An 11,912-nucleotide genomic window follows, 5' to 3' on the forward strand; every position below is an offset into this window, starting at 1 on the left:
GGAATGTCAGTATAATATATCATACCAAGTTTGATCGATATTGATCGAGCAGGTTCTCAGACATGGGTTTTCACCTAAATGTGGGCGGAGCAACGCCCAACGTCTTATTTTGACCCCGGCCCTTATAAAGCCCTCTCGTACCATCAGGGGTATAAAATTTATTATCTCTGTCGTGTTTATTTATTGATTTATTGCACTTCTACTAGTTTTTAACAGACCGCTATATAAGCAAGGGGTGTGGTTTTACAGTGTCGGTAGGGGCTTAAGGGATTTGTATTGAGCGAATTTGGTTATAGTGCCTTAAATGATTTAGGATATATGGTATGTACATTAAACCTCTTAGAGGACGAGGCGACGCCAATTTTTTCAATAGTTTTACGTACAGGTGCCTCTTGTTGTTGCGATCTCCATGCCAAACACTATTTAATGTCTTGATTTAGCGCTTAGTTATGGCATTTTATACATCATATATGTACAAGAGAAAACACAGAAAATTAAAAGTCAATGGGGAGTGTTTGTTATCATTCAAAAGAACATTCTTTCGCATTTATTTTTTAAAGATTATCACTTTCAAATATTGGCCGCGTCTACGTATCAGATGGTTCATCCGTTGAGTCCAATTTTCGATGAGGCGTTCGAACATTTGACTGCTAACTGACGAATGACACTCGAATTATATATGTATTTTTATTTTGTGCCTTTTAGTTATATAGAAAACCACTTGATTTTTAGCGTTCTTCAATCAGACTGCCTCTCGCATCAAATCGGCAACTCGAGCTTGCTGCTATGTCCGGCTGTACCGCACATTCCAGCAAGCTCAAAATATGCTGAGTCTGCTGTTTGGGTCACGTATTGGCGTATCATGCGCTGTGGTACAGTGATGTTATACATAACTCGCGTGATGTTTTGCTTCGAGGCCTGAATCGAAGTGGGATTGTCCACATAGACTTCCTTCTGTGGGTAAGGGTAAGAATTTGCCCGCGATAAGGTATGCCTGTCATAACAGGCGACTAAAATCCAAATGCACTATGACTGTTATTAAACCTTGCCAAGAAATATCAGCATAGTTATGTCAGAAATAGTGCTATAATACTCAGCTTGAACTGATATTATTGACTTTAAATGAGATTCTAAATAAAAAGGTATTTGAAGTTCAAGCGACAAATGTCACCAGTCATTGAGTTGATGGGTAGCTCAACTGGCAGTAGCTTCGGCTACACAGTCTTACCGGAGGCTCAACTCTGGTACGACGGGGAGCAGAATGCCCTTGGATTTCGGTCCAATCTGCTCATTGGGTTTGGCCGTTTGTGGAGATTCGTGGTGGCTGTGGTTTAAACCTAAATGCTGGAAATTCAGTTCAAAAAAAGAAGTTGCACAAGCAACTGGGTTCCGTACCCGAAAACGGAAGAGGTTTTAGGTCGGCCTGGAATCCTACCAAGATGGTCGGTTTGCCCATACACACTGTCCGCTGGTAACCAAATAAATACTTGCAAAAAGCTCGTATTGTTTGGGGCGCTGATTACGCATTGTATTGATATGCTGTGCTTTTGAGCACCGTGAGGTAAGGCCGTCGCCGGCAGGTACTCACGCAAATCACAACGAAAGTTGTCCGCATAGACTTTAGATTTTACATGTCCCCACAGGAAAAACTCTACCGGTGTGATACCACACGATCTTGGTGGCCAATCGATCGGCCCAAACGTGGAATTATCTGCTCACCGAAGTACTCTCTCAATTAATCCATTGATTGGGGCGATGTGTGGGAAGTGGCGCCGTCCTTTTGAAACAAAATATTGCTGAGATCACGACCTTCAATTTCAGGCATCAAATAGTCGGTTATCACGGCCCGATAACGATCGTCATTAACGGTTACGTTCTCACTGACATCATTTTTGAAGAAATGTGGACCGATCATTCCACAGGCCGACAAACCACATCAAATCGTTGTTTTTTCTGAATGCAATGGCAGCTTTTGAAGCTCTTAAAGGTGCTCTTTGTCTCAAATGGGGTAATGCGGCAAATTTACAAAACGAACAAAATTTTACTCGAAAACGTCGGATCTTTTTGGAAATTCTTAAAAGCCCATTTGCACAACTGTATTTTGAACTCTTTCAATTTAATATTCTTTACAGAACGTGAATTTTCGTAATATAGTTGAACGATTTGTAACGTTGTTCATTCGTAAGTCGTGTAAATTAACGTGTAAATTTTCCATTTGAATATCTAATTTCTATAGATATAAGTCAGCCGGAATGCCACCACATAATCTTAGGTTGAAGACATTCGATTATTCAAGGGTACATTTTTGGCCATCACAAAGATCACCGGATAACTTTTGATCAAGTAAAAGTTTTCATATTTTTCTTTTTGCGTATAGTTCTTCATTAAATAATAAATAATACGTTATGAAAATGTTGTAAAGCGATTGAGAAGTTGGCTCTAAATGAATTTATTTAAAAACATTGTTTGTATTTTATATTTCATTTCTAAGTGTATGTATCCTACCACTAGAGTTTTTTATTTTCATGAGTGCAACTCTATCACTAAAATTGTAATTGTATGTGGATAATAAAGTACTCACTTTTTTCTATTTTTGGGTTTCCCTACACAGTTCTTTCAAGACGACCAGTAATGAAATCGTAAATTGTCGTATGGAGAAATTCTAAATGCATAAAGATAATTCCTATGCGATTCAATTCGGTAAATGTATATACTTTTTGTACTAATATTATATTATATTATTGCAATATATTTGAGAAACTAACTATAAATCACAACAACCTTTTCCTGTGCTTCGAATTTATGATTTTAGTGTGATTCTGACTGTAACTGCCGAATAGTAGCATTTATTTAAATTACAACTTATTGACTTTGTTTTACTAAGGATGGAAAAATCAATGGTCCATAATATAGTTCTGTTCAGATGTACTTTCGTTGCCTTAATGACATTCATGCTATTACATTTAGCACAAAGGCTAAAATGAATGATGTATTGCCCCTATCTATCTAGTTCAACTATCATGAGGACACTGAAAGATTCTTTTTTGTTTTGCCTCTTAAAAGAACCACAAAAAATATATGAATCGAGAGCACGGTTTTAACGAACAATATTCGCTAAATCAAGTATGGAAGGACTAAGTTCAGGTGCAGATGAGTATTTTATACTATTGTAAATTGCAAGTCAGACAAATGTTTTCAGGTGTTGGCCAAACTTTTCGAGGAAGTTTCGAATCGATAATAGTCAAAAGTCGCATTGTGAATATAGGAATTAGGGGAACATATAAAACTATTTCATCCATTTTTAATGTCATTAATATAACTTATTAACTGACATATGGGTCATTATAGTAAAACGTGGGCAAAGATCTTTAAATTCGGTATACACCAGTGTATGGGGACTAAGCCTGATCCGATTTCATTGAAATTCGACAGTAAATCTTTTAACTTCAACAAAATATCAATGACATGACTGACATATACCTTGTTAAGTCATACGATAGTTCAAAAATCATTATACTAGGTATACTATATTAGGAATTACATGTATTTTTATGCAGTGTTGATTTTGTTAATTTTTAGGACAAAGCAAGAATATTTTCAGAACTACATGTCTGCTTTTATTGTCGAAAGACTTTGTTTAACGTTCAATATCGGAAAGTTTTTTATTTGCTATATCTATATATTTGTTATCACTATATCTTATTGCTGTCATACAAACTGATCGATCAAAATAAAGTTCTTGCATGAACAACTTTTATATTTTATTTAGCTTTTATTTTTAATATTTTTAAGAAAAATTCAACGCAATTATATAATATTAGTGTTCAGTGACACTGTCATTTTCAGAAATTCCTTCCTCGTGAATTAAATTATAAAAATTAATGATATAATATTAGCTTTTTATGAAGCTTTAAATATTATATAATTTTAGTTTATACTTTTGCAACATGTTGCTGCAGAGTATAATAGTTTTGTTCATCTAACAATTATTTGTACCACCTAAAAATAATCGAGTTGTATATACATACAATAAATGATCACGATGACGAGAATCCCAATAGGAGCAACTATGGTTTGAAAAGTGGGTGTAGCCTCGCCCCCTAATATGGAGGTTACATGGGTTTCACGGCATCAAAGAAAGTAAGTTTTTTATTATCTTATTGAGTTCTATAACATCTCTAGAATATTGTGCTAAACTCTCAAATTAATCCTAGTAATAGTTTTGGAGATACAGCCATGAGAAGTTACTCACTCGAGGTCCGCTATAGATATGTTGCCTTGTATATTTCGGGGTTTGTCAACCCTAGTGTTGCAATCAGGCAACTAACAACTATCAGAAACTTTGACATTTTTGATGTTATTCATACTCAGAACATTTTGACATATGAGCCCCATTTGTGTTGTTCACAGTAACTTAAAGTATTCATCTCGGAATTGGATTAAATCGCGATATACGAGTGCGTTACAAAGTAAACAGGACTTTAAAAAAAAAGACAGAACAAATGGTTTTATCGACAAAATCAATTAATTTTATTCAAAATAGTCTTCTTCTGCTTTAATACAGCTTTTCTGCACGGTCCAAAAGCATGTAGAACAAGTATGGCTGAAAGTATGCCGGTGCAAGCCTTTTGAATGACCTCCACGTCTGCATAACGATTTCCTTTCATCGGCAAATGCATTTTAGGTAGAAGTAGAGGTAGAAGAAAAGGGTAGAAATCGCACAGTGCCATATCAGGTGAATACGGGGAGTGGTTGATTGTTAAAATGTGATTTTTGGTCAAATGAGACGGCGCATTATCGTGCAACAAGCGCCAACTTCCATCTTCGCAATATTCGGGCCGAACACGTCGAATACGGCGCACCAAACGCTTCAAAACTCCAAGGTAGAATACCGCACTAACGTTTTGGTGAAACAAATTCTTTGTGGACAATACCCTTGGAATCATATAAACAAATCAGCATTGTCTTTACTTTTGACTTCTCCAGGCGCGATTTTTTGGGTTTCGGCTCGTCCGGCGCCTTCCATTCAGCACTCTGGCGTTTCGATTCGGGATCATATTGAAAACACCACGTTTCGTCACCAGTCACAATTTTGCAAACGAAGTTCGGGTCTTATTTTGCCTCTTTAATGATGTCCTTTGAATGTTGAATTCTGAGCACATTTTGGTCGTCAGTCAATTTGGGCGGAACGAACCGTGCACACACCTTTTATAAGCCCAAATGTTCGGTCAAAATGTGATAAATCGATATTTCGGAGATCTTCAATTCTATTTCCATGAATTTCAATGATGATTTCGGCTGATTTTTTATGAATTCACGCACAGTTTCGATGGAATTTTCGGTGATCATTGATTTTAGTTGGCCCGCATGTTCATCGTCATTTATGTCCTCGTGACCACTGTGAAAACGTTGAACCCACTCGTGCACTCTGCTACGGGATATTCAATCATCGCCATAAACTTGTTTCATCAATTGAAACATTTCGGTAAAAGTTTTACCAATTTTAAAAAATAATGTTGGCTCTTTGTTCGAAGCTCATTTTCGCACCGATGACAAAAACATACTGACACTTAAAACGCAATAACTAGATGAAATGTCATGAAATTTTTACTGGAAGTCGATAAAGGATTACAGATTCTAACACACTAGTTTACATATAAATGGCGCCACTAGAGTTTACTTTGTTACTTTTTTACTGTTTACTTTGGAACGCACCTTGTAATAAATATTGCATGAACATTTGATTATAAAAAAAAATGTTCTCGTTGGAGCCCATACAATTTATCAATCGCTCACAAAAAGGCTCGCGTCGATTGTTCAAGAGAAATGTTAAAAAAACACTACAGTGATGCTTTAATACACGTCTATGACATCGTGACCGGTAATAAATCGTCAATTTACGAGTATTTCCAAGCAATTCGTTGTCCGTTTTTTTTTTGGAAAAACTAGACATGTCGCAAGCATACCACTAAGACAACGTAGGACAGTAAATTCTGAGTGGTATACAACCATATTTTTGTAGTTGTCTTTCATGAAAATAGAAAAACCCACCGCCGAAAACGGATCACACTTCATCACGACATTGTGAGCTCCTACACATCGACAACTGCATTTTTGAACACTCAAAATATGTTCTGATGAGTCATCCATCATATAGTCTTGACTTGACACAAAATGACTTTCTTTTATTTCCGTGTACGTAAAAACTTAACTAAGAGTCAACGTTTTCGGACTCCTGAAGAGGCGGTAAATGCGTTCAAAACGCATGTTTTGGAGATACCCCGATCAGAGTGGCAAAAGTGATTCGAAAATTGGTTTAAACGTATGCAAAAGTGTATAGATATTAATGGAGAATATTTTGAAAAACAAAAAGCAATTTTCGATGATTAATATTTGTTTTTGTTCTCTAATTCCGAAATATAAAAGGCAACCCGTGTATAGTCACTTAAAACTTTTAACGCTTTTTTCTCGAAACTGTGTTTCCAATGTCGGTGGTCAAAATTTTTGCTTGCAAACTAGGCAACCGATCTTAGTGAAATTTTACACAGATCTTCGAGATATAATTTTCAAGGTCTTGAACGAAGGATTTTTTTTGTTCAATTACACCTGTTCAAAAAATAGGAAAAACGTTGATAAATATGACCAAAAATTCCCTTTTTTTATTAACACGTCTGCCAAAAAACCACTTTCATTTGTTTTGTTTTGCCTTCGTGCAATACCTAGTTTATGGTCTTAATTAAAGCACATATTTTTTTCTTTTTACTTTTGATGATCTTGTCAACACGGAGGCACCTTTTCTCCGAGAGACTGCCGGAAATGACGTCGAATTGGCTGAGTTTTGAATATTTTCCTTTGAAAATTTCACAAAATCGTTGAAAAATATGTATTTATGGAATAATTGAAAGTTTGAATAAAATATTTAATTTTTACATAAATAAAAAATTATTGAAAATTTGCAGTTTTTTGCTTGACAAAACCCATTTAACCGCTTAATGTATATATCTCCCACATCATTCAAGCTAGATCTCCCAAATTTGCACAGGACAAATCATTTTGACACCTCTTCGGACAGCGTGTAATTAAGTGAAATCAGAAGCTAACCACGCCCACGCTCCATATAATGGTCTTGTTAAAAACCACTAAAAGTGCGATAATTCAATGCGTCAGAAACATTAAATTTTACATTTAGGATGGCCCACGAGCGTTTTATAAGAACCGATGTCAAAATTAGACCATAGGTGTGGCACCGGCCACATTTAGGAAAATGACATATCTCTACATCTACTTGACCAATTTCAACCAAATTTGATACATAGGATTATTTCATTCACATGTTACGCTGCGAAAATGGGCGAAGTTGGACTACAACTATGCCTACTTCCCATATAACATAACTTTAAATTTCATCTGAGTTTTTCACTTCCCAGTATACAAATCAAGCACCAAATAATATATCGGAATAAGACTTTGCACAAGGATTGCCTTTAAGGTATGCTATCTCACATCTAAATGTTGTCAAAATGGGACCATAACTCTTCAAGCCTTCAGATACCTGTTGGACTTATACCCTATATATCGGTCAATAGTAAGATATCTTAGCAATATTAACTGAACGTATAATATTGGATGTACTTTAGTTTAATGCCAAAAATATTTGAAACTACACTACATATAATAATTTCCGTTATTCTAACAAACCTTATTATATTAATGGTTTATCGCTGAACATGAATGAGTTGGTTTAGACTTTGGTCTTAATATCATATCCGTAATATCATCAATTCCTATCTTCTGGTGGACGTTTTGCACATCAACTGAATATATTTTATTAAATTTAGTGCCTTCCGTTATATATCTCTCATTTCAGGATGACTTAAATATATTTTTCGTCGAATAATGAATGTTGAATTTGCAACAGTTTTTAATATGAAGTTTTGCCAAGACCTGAAGGTATTTCCCCGGCTTTGATATTTGCAAATTGCAAGGGTATGAAATGTTCGGTAACACACGAACTTACTTGTTCCTTACTTGTACTAATGTGATTTTGGTTTTAAGTAGATATACTATACATACATACTTGTACTTGTACATATGTATAAATCTCAGTGCGAAAACGGTTGAGCATATGTATAGTATATTTGTAGAGAGTCAGTGGCATTACGGATAAATCAGTTTGATTATGTATAGATCATATTGTTTATAATTTTCTAAATAGAGACTCAACCAGTTATGATATTTATGTGAAAAGTATAAATTGAAATACAAATGCTTTCAATAAATCAAACTTTTTCTAATAAACTGTTAAGTCAGTGTTAATACTTAATCTAGTTAACCGTTATTCTTATTTTAACTATTGGTCGATGAATTTTGATTTCTAGAATTAGATCGTTTTATATCTTCAATATAACGTGTTTTTAATTTAAAATGGTATAAATCAAAAATTAACCCAATTGATGCTTTTGAGTACTTTGGCAGGTTCTTTCTTAGATGATAAAAAACGGTTTTGCTTCGAATTTTCACATTCGAAAATTCACATTAATTTTTTTGGAGGATTTAAAATGTCTGGTTTTTACATAATTTTCATATTATAATGAATTTAGCATCCAAACACGTCAACAAAATTATTGTTGTGCTATAATATATATATAAGTAAACCAATATATTTTAGACCAAATATTTTAAAATTCCCAATTTATGTTTTTATATTATATATTTAAGTCTTAAGATGTTTAACTAATTTTCTAAAGCTCTTTATTGACGTTTCATTTTGATGAAACATCGCTAAATGTTGTTGTCTAAAATGTATTTATTTTATTAAATATTATGTAATTTTAATGTTTAAATATGTTCGCAACTAAATATGTATGTCTTTGGACAGCGGACCTCCCCTTTTATTTTGAATTTCTAATTAGATCAAATGCATGTGTAAAATGTTTGACGTTGCAAACTATTTACAAGGATAATTTGCATATTTCGTACGAAAATTTTAAAGTATTATATACTTTTACACCGGAGTGTTTTTTAATACTGGACTAATTTCATATTCTCTCTGGAAGTGCAACATGAGCTGCTCAGTGTGTTGAATGTAGTCTGGAGGAATTTTGCACAACCCAAATAAATTCAATCCACGCAGATTTCTTCTTATCCGTCATACAATCAGTAAAATGTCGGTCCCTTATTAGTTCCCTGATTTGAGGACCGTCAAAAATACCAGCTTTAATTTTTTCTTCATACAGGGATATTTTCGATATTAGATATTTCGGATGTTAGACATAGCGGTTTGTTTATGAAATTTTGTAATTTCTTGCTATAAAAATTAATTAAAGTAAGATGAGTAACATATTACGTGTAGCATATTACGCGTAAATGCGCAGATATTTATTATGTAGAAAACCATTTAATTAAATAAAATTCCAATAAAGCTGTGTTTTACACAAAAATGATAAACGCAGTTTGGTTTTTAAAAGTATGAATAAGTTTGATTTTAGTAAAACTCTAACTGCAATTTGAAAAGCGTTACGCTCTAACGAAGATAAAGTTACTTATTTTCAAGATATATTTCGTTATCTTATTTTACATATCGTCACATTACCACTTTATTTGTTATTTTACTTATTTAAATATTGTATGTCAGCGAGTACTAACAAATTATTACTTATTAACAATTGATCGAAGTATTGGCGCTTAATTTTAATTAATTTTATTGATTCTACAATTTAATTTTATTTGCCTTTGTAGGGAGTTTTTCATTAAATTATTAACAAATTTGTAAAAACAATAAGGCAACATATTTAACGTTGATTATTATGCATTCTAAGTTATTTAAATGCTGAAGATTGCATTCTCCTAATTTTAATTGAAGAATATTAGTTATTGGTACCGGATGAGGGCGAAAAACCAGTCATCCATCCTCCAAGAATAATTTCAAAACGATTGACCGCCCAAAACCTGGACTTGTGAACTTTGATCATGGCAAAAATACCATTTTTTCAATAGCAAAAGTAGCTGAAATCAATAAACACAATACTTGCAATTTAGTGGTATAGCTATTAAATTAGCTATTAAATTAGAAAAGTGACAAAGTTGTCAACAACGAATATCATTAGAATTAAAAAATAAAAACAATTTTGGGAATTTAAATAAGGATGACGGCGATGATAACAATCCCAGTGAATGTACTCATAACTGTGATTGTGATACTGATGAATACCCATATATCGTAACGATAACAGTTAATATTAGTATGTTGCAAATGCGCTGCCAAATTATTGTATTAATGCGATTTCCACCCAAGTTAGCTCATTTATTGTTTGTACTTTAGAGAAGGCATAATAAAATTGGCGCCACAGTCGAATTATTGTCAAAATTATATTATAGTACAATACCATTTTTGAGACGCAATGTATAAATTTTGAAAAGGGAGAGTGATTTAATATAATCTGTTATTGTTCATATCATTTAAAATGGTTAAATTCGTCAGAGTACAGAGGTAATAAAACACATCATAGACTTAGCCACTTTCGAAGTCAATTGTAGAAAACCCCAATTGCGAAGCATCGATAGAGATATCACCGTTATAAATGTTCATAGCAATTTCAACATTTGACCATACGTTGTGGCTTCGCTTATAATTGTTTTGAACAATTTATCCAAGAGAGTTTACGGAAAAAGTTAAGTTTTTGGATGAAAACCCCGAATTAATACCTTGTATTTGAGTAAAGCAATTCATTTAAAAAGCTTTATAGGTATAAAATCCCTTCCAATATTAGCGTAACTACTTTTTTTTGGAAAATAAAGACTAATAACTACTTAAGTAGTAGAGATTTCTAAAGAAAAACTACGGTTTTTACAGCACTTGTAAATAAATTTATTTATCAAGCATTGATCAAGGTAAGCTTCATTACGTCTAATGCATATTTTGAGAAACTTTGGTGTATCAGTTAAATTAGTTAAAAAGCTTAATCACCGATGAGAAATCACATATTTTAAATTAGTCTAATCCAAATCCTGTGGAGCTTTTGGAACATTTACAGTTAACATGTAAACTAAATAGCAAAATACAACTAGGTGTACAACTGTATATCTTTTGAAATATACAATTTATTTAATAAATTACCTGATATATCAGATTCGAATGTCCATTATTAAATGATATTTCTTCACACAGATTTGGGTAGCCAATAGATTTGTACACAGTTTTACATAACTTTTAAATGAATATGCATATAATAAAAGCCAAAACTAAATACACTTTCACTATCTTATATCAATAATTTTTAGTAGCAATATAATAATGATAATACTCTTAAAAACCAAATTTCTTTCCGAAGACAATAATCGGATGTCATATACATATCTATTAAGTAATGTTTTATTTATTTGATATAACAATACACTCTCTTTGTAGTAATTACATTGTATTTGCACCTATTAAAAGTTATTCTTATAAATTCACTATCATAATTAAAGACGTGAATTGGTCGATTATACTAAAAACATTACAGAAAAAACTCAACAATTGTATTAGGCACATAGAAGAAGAACCCACATCAGTGAATTTATTATGAATATCCACTCGACACGAATCCGTCAAATGAAACAAGAGGTCTGAACAACACTGACGAGTACTTCTCAGATGGCTTCTGGATAGCCCTCGAATAAGTTTTTCCATTAAAGATGAACTCTGAGTTTTGGTTGGATGAAAAAATTATGTTTTTTTTACTTGCAGTTTTTGAGCACGTTCAGTCTAACACATACATTTCCCCTGCAGGCCGACTATTCTGGCTCTCTCTACGCGTTTAATATATTATGAAGAGTGAAAAAATATGATAGGCTGCGCAACAGCCAATCCAAACTCAATATGGATGTAGTGGTAACCTCCCCAAAAGAAAATAATATAGATGCAATCACTA

At 33.3% G+C, this 11,912-nt stretch overlaps 1 protein-coding gene across 3 annotated transcripts in view; it reads right to left on the minus strand.

The window, feature by feature from the left end:
* Positions 1 to 11,648, minus strand: part of scro (scarecrow) — a 95,252-nt gene extending 83,604 nt beyond the window's left edge. Inside the window, exon 1 of one of the 3 annotated variants that reach the window (XM_036356767.2) lies at positions 11,549 to 11,648. The gene's annotated coding sequence lies outside the window, so the exon portion shown is untranslated. Of the gene's footprint in view, positions 1 to 11,116 lie in introns of all 3 variants that reach the window. The other 2 variants (XM_036356766.2, XM_036356761.2) reach the window with 2 other exon arrangements.
* Between the last annotated feature and the right edge of the window lie 264 nt (positions 11,649 to 11,912).

The sequence above is a fragment of the Bactrocera oleae genome, chromosome 2, assembly GCF_042242935.1.
Source record: "Bactrocera oleae isolate idBacOlea1 chromosome 2, idBacOlea1, whole genome shotgun sequence".
NCBI lineage: Eukaryota > Metazoa > Arthropoda > Insecta > Diptera > Tephritidae > Bactrocera > Bactrocera oleae.